This window comes from Setaria viridis, chromosome 5 (genome assembly GCF_005286985.2).
Source record: "Setaria viridis chromosome 5, Setaria_viridis_v4.0, whole genome shotgun sequence".
In the NCBI taxonomy this organism is placed as follows: Eukaryota; Viridiplantae; Streptophyta; class Magnoliopsida; order Poales; family Poaceae; genus Setaria; species Setaria viridis.
In genome coordinates, this window is record NC_048267.2 from 17,535,416 (window position 1) to 17,545,360 (window position 9,945).

The following is a 9,945-nucleotide window of genomic DNA, read 5'->3' on the forward strand; positions in this document are numbered from 1 at the left end:
CTGTTGCAACTCGCAGACCTAGCAGTCCGGCTTGCGACGCTTCCTCCCTGCATGTGTGGATACCTTGGAGGTGTTGCGCATGCAGCACTACGACGAGCCGCCGCCGAGCTATGACGAGCCGTCGACGAGCCACGATGTGCCGCCGCCGAGCCGTGGCATGAGGACGATCTTGCTGCACGTGGACGAGCTGCTAAGGAGCTGCTGGACGTTGACGTGATTGACTACATACGACTACGCTGATCGACTTCGCTACATCGACACGAATCTACATCTTCCGCATCAGTGCGTCGAGTGGTAATCCCGTGATCCTTATACGACAGTTTTCCTGATTTATGCGGTAGAAAATTTTGATTTACGCTAGCGTAGCTTACCTCGTATCCCAACATTGAAATGCTTACAACACCAAATAGCAGATCAATATATTATATTGGTTATTGTAGAAATATATTTGAGTTATTGAATGTCTAAATTTTAATGATCCTATGGTCTGACAAATTTCTTTATGAAAGGCACACAAATTGAAGAAAACACCCCTACATATGTTGGGGGTACTTTTATTTATGCATTCATTCATTCATGACAAATATATATTCGCTCATTCTCTTATTTCCCTAGCATAGAATGGATTTCTCATGGGCTTCACATTAGAAGAATGGCGCACGTTGGGGAATTCCCTTACGTCTATGACGAGCAATCCTTTTTGGCTGCGGTTCTTCTTCATTCTTGTCATTACTGCTATCTTTGTCACTATCAGTACTTGAACCAACATCCTCACTCCTGGTCACATCATCCTTTCCGCTACATTGAAGACTATTTTCAACCATGGCTGTCATATCCATATCCTTTTAATACCTTTGAGCTGTACGGAATCAATAAAAAATGTCATTTGAATGCAATGATATAAGATTTATTGTGATTTATCTATTGTTTTTAACTGTAATCTTTAGATGTGTAATAACTTACATTGCATCCGAGAGAGCAGAAGTGAAACACATCAAGTAGAGCACGACCTGTCACACCCGGTTTTATAGCAAAACCAAGTGCTACCTATATGTATGCCAGGATCTAGTTTCATACATATAGTGACATCATTAGTGAATAACAGTAACATTATCACGTAAGAAGATATAAAAAGACTTACAAGACTATCAAAGAAACATAGCTTAAACCTTGGAAACGAAGGCTCCAAACTTCACAGGCAAACGACTAGGGGCTGCGTACGCCTATAACTCATCACCATCTTTAGAAAACTTCACACACCTTCTTCTGAGCTGCAGTAAACAAGGGTGAGTACACTTATGGTTGGTACTCAGCAAGGTCACAGGAAATAACCAGAATAATGATTTAAGTCCATTTTCAAGTTTAATTAATCATGTGAGGGTCCAAGCCACTCGTAACCATGAGCACGGTTGATATATCAGTTTACACTCTGCAGAGGTTGTACACTTTACCCACAATTGGTGTTCCCCATGTCGCCCGGGTTTGCAAAGTCCTTAAACACTTCCTTTGGTGAGTAGCTGGGGGTCCACTACGAAGCCTTTACAAAGACACATAGTTAACTAGTATCCCGCTAGAGTTTTAGTAGCGGTGCGGGTCACAACCTGTTATAATGAGTCAGCACCTTAGAAGGCTACCACTCCAGGTCATACCCCCAACACCTTCCCCTCCTTGCCCTTTCGGTAAGGCCACTAGTTAACCACATGTCTAATTAGTTAAACCATGTGATGTTGTTGTACTATTTTCTTAGGTGGTTCTCCATGTTCCATTTAACATTCTCATGATATTATGAATAAAGCATAGGTAGAAGGATGGTTAGGGACACTTGCCTTTCTCCAACATAAAGTTACTCTTACTGCCTCTTCAAATCTTGCTCTCTTGAAACTCTTAATCTTCAAAGCTTTCGACCAGCGCTCCTAATCGCAGCAAACACCGGCAACAAACATACAAAGCAGACAAACAAGTAAAACTAAGAACAATACACCAAAACAAAAGAAAGGCTTAAAAGAGTGTACTAAAGGACAAGGCTCGATCTAAGGGTCACGCACACGCAAGAAACGCTTAAAACGGAACTATCGAGAGATTTGATTTATAAAAGAAATAAAAAAGACTATATGCTTGATCCATTATAATTAAATAAAACGTGCATATAGGTTATTTCAGAGAAATACCCTATTTGGAATTAAGCAAGTTATATTTAATTATTGAAAATATGGTAAACTTAATCATATTTTATTTGTAAATATTCAAGTACGAGTTATACCAATTTAACAATTAACTTTAGAAATTCAGAGCATGTATAAGACATCTATTCGAACTTTGTATTTGGTGTTCAACTAAACATGTTAGTACTGAAAATGCATTTATAATATTATTAAGCATGTTAGTTTTATTTATAAAAACCGGTGTAACACTAGATATCTTTTATTTAGAAAAGCTAGTTATAATTATGAATTAACCAATTAAACCTTAGTTTATGAAAACTAGGATAGAACCTATTCACTTTTATTTACAAAACTAATTAAAAGAATTAGTCAAATTAATATTGATTATGAAAAATCGGTGTAAATCCTACTTAAATTCTTATTAGGAAAAGACATCCCAATAGGCATTAATTAAATTAATAATAAATTTATTTTTAAAGATAGGAAATTATGTTCAACATCACTATTAATGTGTATTATATGTTGTTAGGAATCTAATGAACGGATTAAAATGGAGCTAAAACGTGAAATCTTCGAACTAAACAAGGTTCTAAGGACTTAAACAGGATTAACCGCAGACTACAGGGGTTACCAAGGAAGATTACTAAGACACAGAGAAACAAAGATTGCGAAAAGCTGAAACCTCGGGGTTAGATGGTTAAGAATTGGATTAGATTGCAATGATCTCAAGGTTACAGGAGGTTTTCTACAAGGTTTGCAAGACACAAGAAAAGATACAAGAGAGACACATAGATTTACAAGGTCTTCAGGGGCCGAAACGCAAAACGGCCTTATCTTCTTCTTCAACCTTGTGCCAGACCTGCGCAGGGAGGGGCGGCGCATAGATCGGCGGCTCGCCGGCGCTTCTTGGTGCGGCGGGGTCCTTGGCGGTTGGCGCAAGCAGGGAGAGAGAGAGAGAGAAGCGCGGGAAAGGGCCTCACCGGTGGCGGCGAACTGGAGGAAGCAGAGGCGCACGAGTCCGGCGGCGAAGGTTTTGGGCGGTGGCGGCGAAGCAAGGTGGCGGCGGCGCTTGGGTGGGGACGAGCAGCGGGAATGGGTGAAAGAGCACCGGGCGGAGACGAGGGCGCCCTTTTATAGGCGAGAGGAGGAGCGGAGGCGGCGCCCGGGGAGAGGAATCGAGCGGCAGCGCCATTAATGGGGATGCTTGGTGGAGCGGCGGTTACCGGTGTAGGGAGGGGAAACGGATGGCGGTGGCGTCCGTGCGTGCAAGAGGAGGAGCGGTGCGGCAGCTGAGGGGGCGTGGGAGCGCAGGCGGCGCTAGGAGAGAGCAAAGGTCCGGCCGGCCATTGATGGCTTTGAAGAAGATGCAGCGTCCGTTGCTGGAAAGATTGAAGAGGAGGGCCGCGGGCGGGTGGAGATAGTGGGGCGGCGCGTGCTGCAGAAAGTGGGGAGGCGAGGAGCCTGGCGGCGCAGTCGCGGGAGGCGGCAACCATTTTCGCGGTGTTCCTGGCAGCGCGTGCGGCCAGAGGTAGGAGAAGGCCCTGACAGGCGGGCTCCGCCTGTCGGTGGGAGGAGGAGGGGGAGCGCCGGTTGGGCCAGCTGGGCCGGCAGGTGGGCTGGCAGGCCGGAAAACGGGCCGGCGACAGTTGGTGGGCTAGCTGGGAGAGAAAAAGGAGAGGAGGGGTTGGGCCGGTGCTGGTGATTGAGCCGACAGGTGCAAAGCGGGCCGGTGCAAGGGAAGAAGGAAGGAAGGATGGGCTGGCCTGCAGATTGGCCTCGGGCAAAAAGAGAGAAGAAGGGGAAAGGACCGGGCTAAAGAGATAGATTGAGGGGGAGGTTTTCTCTTTTTATTTTCAGAATTGAGTTCTCGTGTAAATAAAGATCTAGATAATCTAGATAATTTATTTAAGCCACAAAAAATACTCTGAAAATTTAGATAGTTTGAAACACGAGAAATCTAAATAAAATATTTTTATTTGGAGCTCGTGAAAAGGATTTTAGAACCAACCAAAAATTGGATTAAGCTCAAAGAAAGGAGAATAAATTCGAGAAAAAACTGGAAAATTCTCAGAAGGATTTGGACAACGTCTAAACACGTTTTTGAAACTTTTGCACTCATGAAACACCAAGATGCATCGGCACGAATGCACAGACACATAACCACATTATTTAATTTCGAAAAACAAACAATTATTTTTCTTACACTAAATTTCCTGTAAAGAAAAAAAGTTAGGAAAATTTAAATATGTTGAAAATCATTGTTTAATTATTCCTTTTAATCACATCCTGAAATTTAAAAATTTCAGGGTGTGACACGACCACATGTCTCACAATTATGTGCTCATGATGTAGGTGCCTTACAAATGAAGACATCACATCCGCGCTGTTGTGGCCGCTCGTTTAAGAATACGACCCTTGCACTGTTGATTATGTAAGTTTGCACATCACTAATATCGATAATGTCCTCAATCTCTGAAATCCTCACGACATTATGGTAGGATGATCGCCTTATTTGGAAGATCCAATATTGAAATTGAAATTTTCTATCATCATTGTGAATGAAATGTATTTATGTAAATTCAAAGCTATAATACACATTATGTAGAGTTTGATGCTTGTTTTTTGAGTGCAAGTGAAAGTAAGGGGCAACAAAAAAAAACAGACTCAAATCATAAAACTCTTCAATGTATGACATTGACCCTATATAAAACTTCTAACATCCTATTAACCCTATGATTACAATTTCATACCTGGATTACACGATGGGTGGAATGATCACATGAACGGCAATAAGTAGCAAAATGCAGCTGGTGACACTTCACACTAAATGCAAAATAGGTTACATTCATTGCGACTAGCAAGAAGATGACTTGTGCAAGTAGTAAAGAACTGTGTTGCATGCAGTAGCTCTAGCCATGAAGGCACTGACTCTCTTTTCATTGTAAAACCAGTAGTCTATTATGTGCTTTGTGCTAATGTTAGGCTTGTAGGTGAAAGGAAGGGCTATATTTATAGGGAAAGAACCACGAGAAGTACATGCACTTTACTCTTGGCAAAGTAAGAAATTTTCCAGAATTTGCGGTGTTCGTAATGAAAATGCTGGCAAAGTAAGATATTTCGCATAATTTGTGATGCTTGTAATTGAAATGTCGGCTAATAATATGAGAAACAATAATGAGAAGTACATGCACTTTTCCTGTAAACCACAGCCAAAGTAAGAAGTCTTGCATAATATGTGGAAACCGTTACCATAGTAAGAACTTTTCCATAATATATGGCACTATCTAAACTACCAGCTAAAAATAATAGGAAACAATAATGAGAAGTACATGCACTTTTCTAGTAAATCTGGATGCGTTAACAAGTTTGTCATAATTTACGACCCTACAAACTGAAATGCTTTCTAGAAATTGTAGAAAAATGACAATGAGTACACTTTTCCTAGAGAAATCTTTTATGCAATAAGATCTTTTGCGTAAATTGTAGCATTGAAAACTGAAATATAGGGAAACAAAAATAAAAGTACATCCACTTTTATGTAAAATTGTTGGTGAAATAAGGAGCACTACTGCACAAATGGTCATATTGGACATGTTTTTTGTTGTCCTATGTCTAGATTTTATTTCATGGTTCATAATATCAACCATTGAATTGATTTATTTGTCATATATCTATTTCAAGGGACTTATCTTTGATGGTTTGGAATTTTACTGTGGCAAAAGATTAAGAACGTTTTATAGTATTTTCTAGAATCATAAAGGATGCCCAACAAAGGGATTGATGGGGATGAATGGATGATGCATGTGTACAAACTTTAATCTTGGCTAAAGGACCCGGATGCATGTTGTAGGAGAAACATCTATACCATCTGGTAGCCTCATTTGAGTTTTCATGCCATTTATTACCAAATTATTCCAACACTCCATTCATCAATCTGAAATCATAAGTAAAAGAAAATAGTCATGTTGAGGACCAATGGTGGCCACCCTTGGATGATGAGTGATTGACAACGTTGTGTTGGTTTGATGTTGTTCTTGGCTTGTGATGTGCAAGTGGAAGATGCGGTGTGACGGCCGACGGCATGCGGTGAAGGTCAAGCGAAAGGTTCATGCCGATGGACCAAGGGCGGTGAAGGATGAACATGAGTAGGCTTGGACCGATGGACCTGAGGAGTCCGGGCGGAGTCATGGGCGGTCCACATGGTGCACGGAACGGTAAGACAACATGATGGTGATGGAGACGGCGTCGGTCGAGTCAAGCGGGATGGAGGCAAGTCAAGTAGGCGGCCCGGGAGCCGTGAGTGAACGACTTGGAGGCGTCAAAGGCTTGGCTGAGACCGGACATGCGTCGACATCGAGGAGGTCGCGTGGCGGCCAAGCGAAGAATGACGGTTTGGGTGGTTTGGGCCTCAAAACCACCGCGCTGGCAGGTTTCCTGGTTTGGGCCTCAAAACTGGGGGCGAGCCCGGTGCGGCCGGAGCTTTGAGAAGGACGGCACGTGGCATCATCACAAAGCTTGCATCGAGGCGAAGCAAAGACGTGAAGGTGGCGTGTCCGTCCAATGAGCGCACAAAAACTTGAACCAAAATACCCCTGCGTGGGTAGTTATCTTAGTAGTAGCTATAAGGGTAGTTTAGTCTCTCTTCCGCGCCTATAGATAGAGATGGGGGGCTAAAGTTTTCAGCACCTCTCCACCCTCTCATTCATCCACCTCTCTCTCTAGTTTTCATTTGGTTTTTCCCTCTCTCTCTCTAGTCTCTCTCTAGAGATCCGCAGATGATTTGAACTTGTATTCGTGTATTGAACCGGAGATTTTCTTGTGGGAATGGAGGCCTTAACCTCCTTGTGTCCTCCGCATGTTGGGGGATGACGATTTGTGGAAATCTCAATCGTGTTCTTCGCATTCTTGTTTTCTCCCGTTTTTCCCTTCTCACGTTTTTGTTCGATTGGTGATTTCTGGGGAGTCTTGGGTCAAACTGATCATTTGGATATGAATTAGGATGTGAGTGAAGCCTTTCCACTAAAGGAATTCATCTAACTCCTCACGAGTTCATAGATCAGGTGGATTCATGTTCTAGGGTTGAAAAAGCGGTGTTCTTCATAAGTTTTTTAATTTCCTTTGTTTGGCTAATCTTTTTGAGGATATCTTTTGGAAATATGTTTTTTATGTTGTTGGAAAGCTATGGTTAAAATTTTGTGATTTTTGGAGGTCTTTTGATTGAGTTTCGGATTTTTCTTCCACATTCACGCAGGCTGTTTTGGAATCCCGGAAATCTTCGGACCTCCGGAAATTTCTGAAGGTTTCTCCGGAAATTTCTGAAGGTTTCTCCGGAAACTTCCGCACGTCCGGAATTTTCCGAAGTTTCCTCCGGATTTTTCCGCATAGAGGTGTTGGTTTTTAAAGTTTGTCTTCCGAAGCTTATTTAGAGTCTTTCTTGCTTCCGCTATTCTCAAATTGGGTTCCTAGCATCATTCCTAGGTCCATTAGCTTGTGCATAGCTAAGTGGACTTGATTTTGCTAGAAGAGAGGCTTGTGGGTTTTTAGCCGAAGTTCTTGGAGAAAATTTGAATCAGCTCCCATTCACCTCCCCTCTGGTCGCCTTTCCGGTCCTTCACATGTATTTATTTTGTTGTGTCCGGTGGCATTCAGCGGGACTCCCCAGATAGATGCATGTCAATAATAACAAAATAAGGGGCTGTCTATAAAATACTTGAGTATATAGGGGTTCTCAGCACTTATTTTTTTCTCCGTTGGATCTGAAGTGGACGTCTCTGATGAAATCCCACCCCTCCCTTGTCTTCTTCCCGCACGCAGCACCCTTATCCATTAACAGCGCACGCGGGGAAAGGCCCGAGCCCCTGCCGCCTCCACCTCCCTCCCTAGCTCCGGCGCCGCCGTCGTTGCCAGAGCTGCAACCCTCCACCTCCCACCCTGCCTACCAGAATTAACCCCTTTTAACATTGCTCCTCCCCCGGTGTCTTCTTCACCAAATCCGGCCAAGCTCCCCCGCGGCCACCGACTGCTCGCTTGGCTCCGGCAGCGTGAAACGCCCGCCTCCGCCTCCGTCGCTGACCACGGACGACGCTAACCCGTTGGTCTTCTATGCCCCCACCGCCTCCACCGCCTACCTGGGTCTTCCACCGCCCGGCTTTGGCGGCGCCCTCGCCGCCTCCGCTCCCCGCCATCTCTCCCACCTCCACCGCCGGCCGGCAAGCCACCTCGAATCTCCCTCCAGGTCCGTAGGTCACGGGTAATCCCTTACCCCCAACCCCAAACCCTGAAACCCTAAAGCTTGCTGGAGAAGTCACTCACCATTGCCGGAGGAGGAGAAGAAGCAATGCAAGCATCACATTCATCGATTAGTTGAAAAATTGAGTGTTGAAGCTTTCCAAAACACTCAAGCGTGTTAGGTTACGAGGTAGGCTACACTAGCGCAAAACAAAATTTCTACCGCGTAAAACCAGGAAGAACTGCCGTATAAGGATCACGGGATTACCACTCGACGCACTACTGGTGCGGAAGATGTAGATTTGCGTCGATGCAGCGAAGACGATCAACGTATTCGTACGTAGTCGATCAACTTAGTCATACGTAGTCGATCACGTCAACGTCCAGCAGCTCCTCAGCAGCTCGTCCACGTGCAGCAAGATTGCCCTCGTGCCGCGGCTCGTCATCGGCTTGTCGTGGCTCGTCGGTGGCTCGTCGTGGCTCGTCGGCGGCTCGTCCGAGTGCTGCAGGCGCAACACCTCCAAGGTATCCACATGTGCAGGGAGGAAGCGTCGCAAGCCGGACTGCTAGATCCGCGAGTTGCAACAGGCGAGGGCGTGGGAGGCGCGGCAGATGTGTTTTGCCAAAAGGTGTGAACCCTAGGGCGCCCCCACCCCTCTATTTATAGAGGTTCCTAACGGGCCTCTGGGTCCGAGGCCCATTAGTACTTCTAAACCTAATCCAACTCGGATCAGATCCGAATTGGGCTTCCAGCCCCTTAAGTGTGTGACCCTATGGGTTCGGATACGTATAGACATGGCCCGAGTACTCCTACTCGGCCCAATAGTCGGTAGCGGCCTCTAGCAAGACGTGCCAAGTCCTATACGCACACGAAGATCATATCAGACGAACCATCACAACATAATATACATGCTATTCCCTTTGCCTCACGATATTTGGTCTAGCTTCAAGCCGACCGCTCTTTCTCGATCCTGTGATTCGGAATCCCTTTGTAGGTTAACTCTTAACCGTACGTAGCATGACCATGCATTTTCGGATCCGATCACTCGAGGGGCCCAGAGATATCACTCTCAATCAGAGAGGGGCAAATCCCAGCTTGATTGACCATGTCTCATAGCATGCTTCTTGACAAACCCGAAAGCTACCTTTATAACTACCCTGTTACGGCGTAACGTTTGATAGCCCCTAAGTAGGTCGATCCACATCTTGAATACATGCGACAATCTCAGGTCTAAGGACAAAGCGTATATGTTGTTTAAAGAGAGAACTACTTCTCGTGTTGGGTCAGTCCTAGCACATGTCTCCACATGTGTCCACATTATTAGTTCAACATCTCCATGTCCATGACGTGTGAAACATAGTCATCCACTAATACATGTGCTAGTCTAATATTCATGTGTGTCCTCACATGAACTCCGACTAGGGACAACTTTAGAATAACCATACAAGTAAAGAGTTTCACATACAATTCACATAATTGCAAATCAATTCAAGTAGCCTTTAATGGATATTCAATGAACACAATATACAAATCATGGATACAAATGGAATATCA

At 44.4% G+C, this 9,945-nt stretch overlaps 1 pseudogene; it reads right to left on the reverse strand.

The window, feature by feature from the left end:
• Positions 1 to 644: 644 nt before the first annotated feature.
• LOC117858374 (protein RGF1 INDUCIBLE TRANSCRIPTION FACTOR 1-like) lies at positions 645 to 5,102 on the reverse strand (annotated as a pseudogene).
• Positions 5,103 to 9,945: the final 4,843 nt, after the last annotated feature.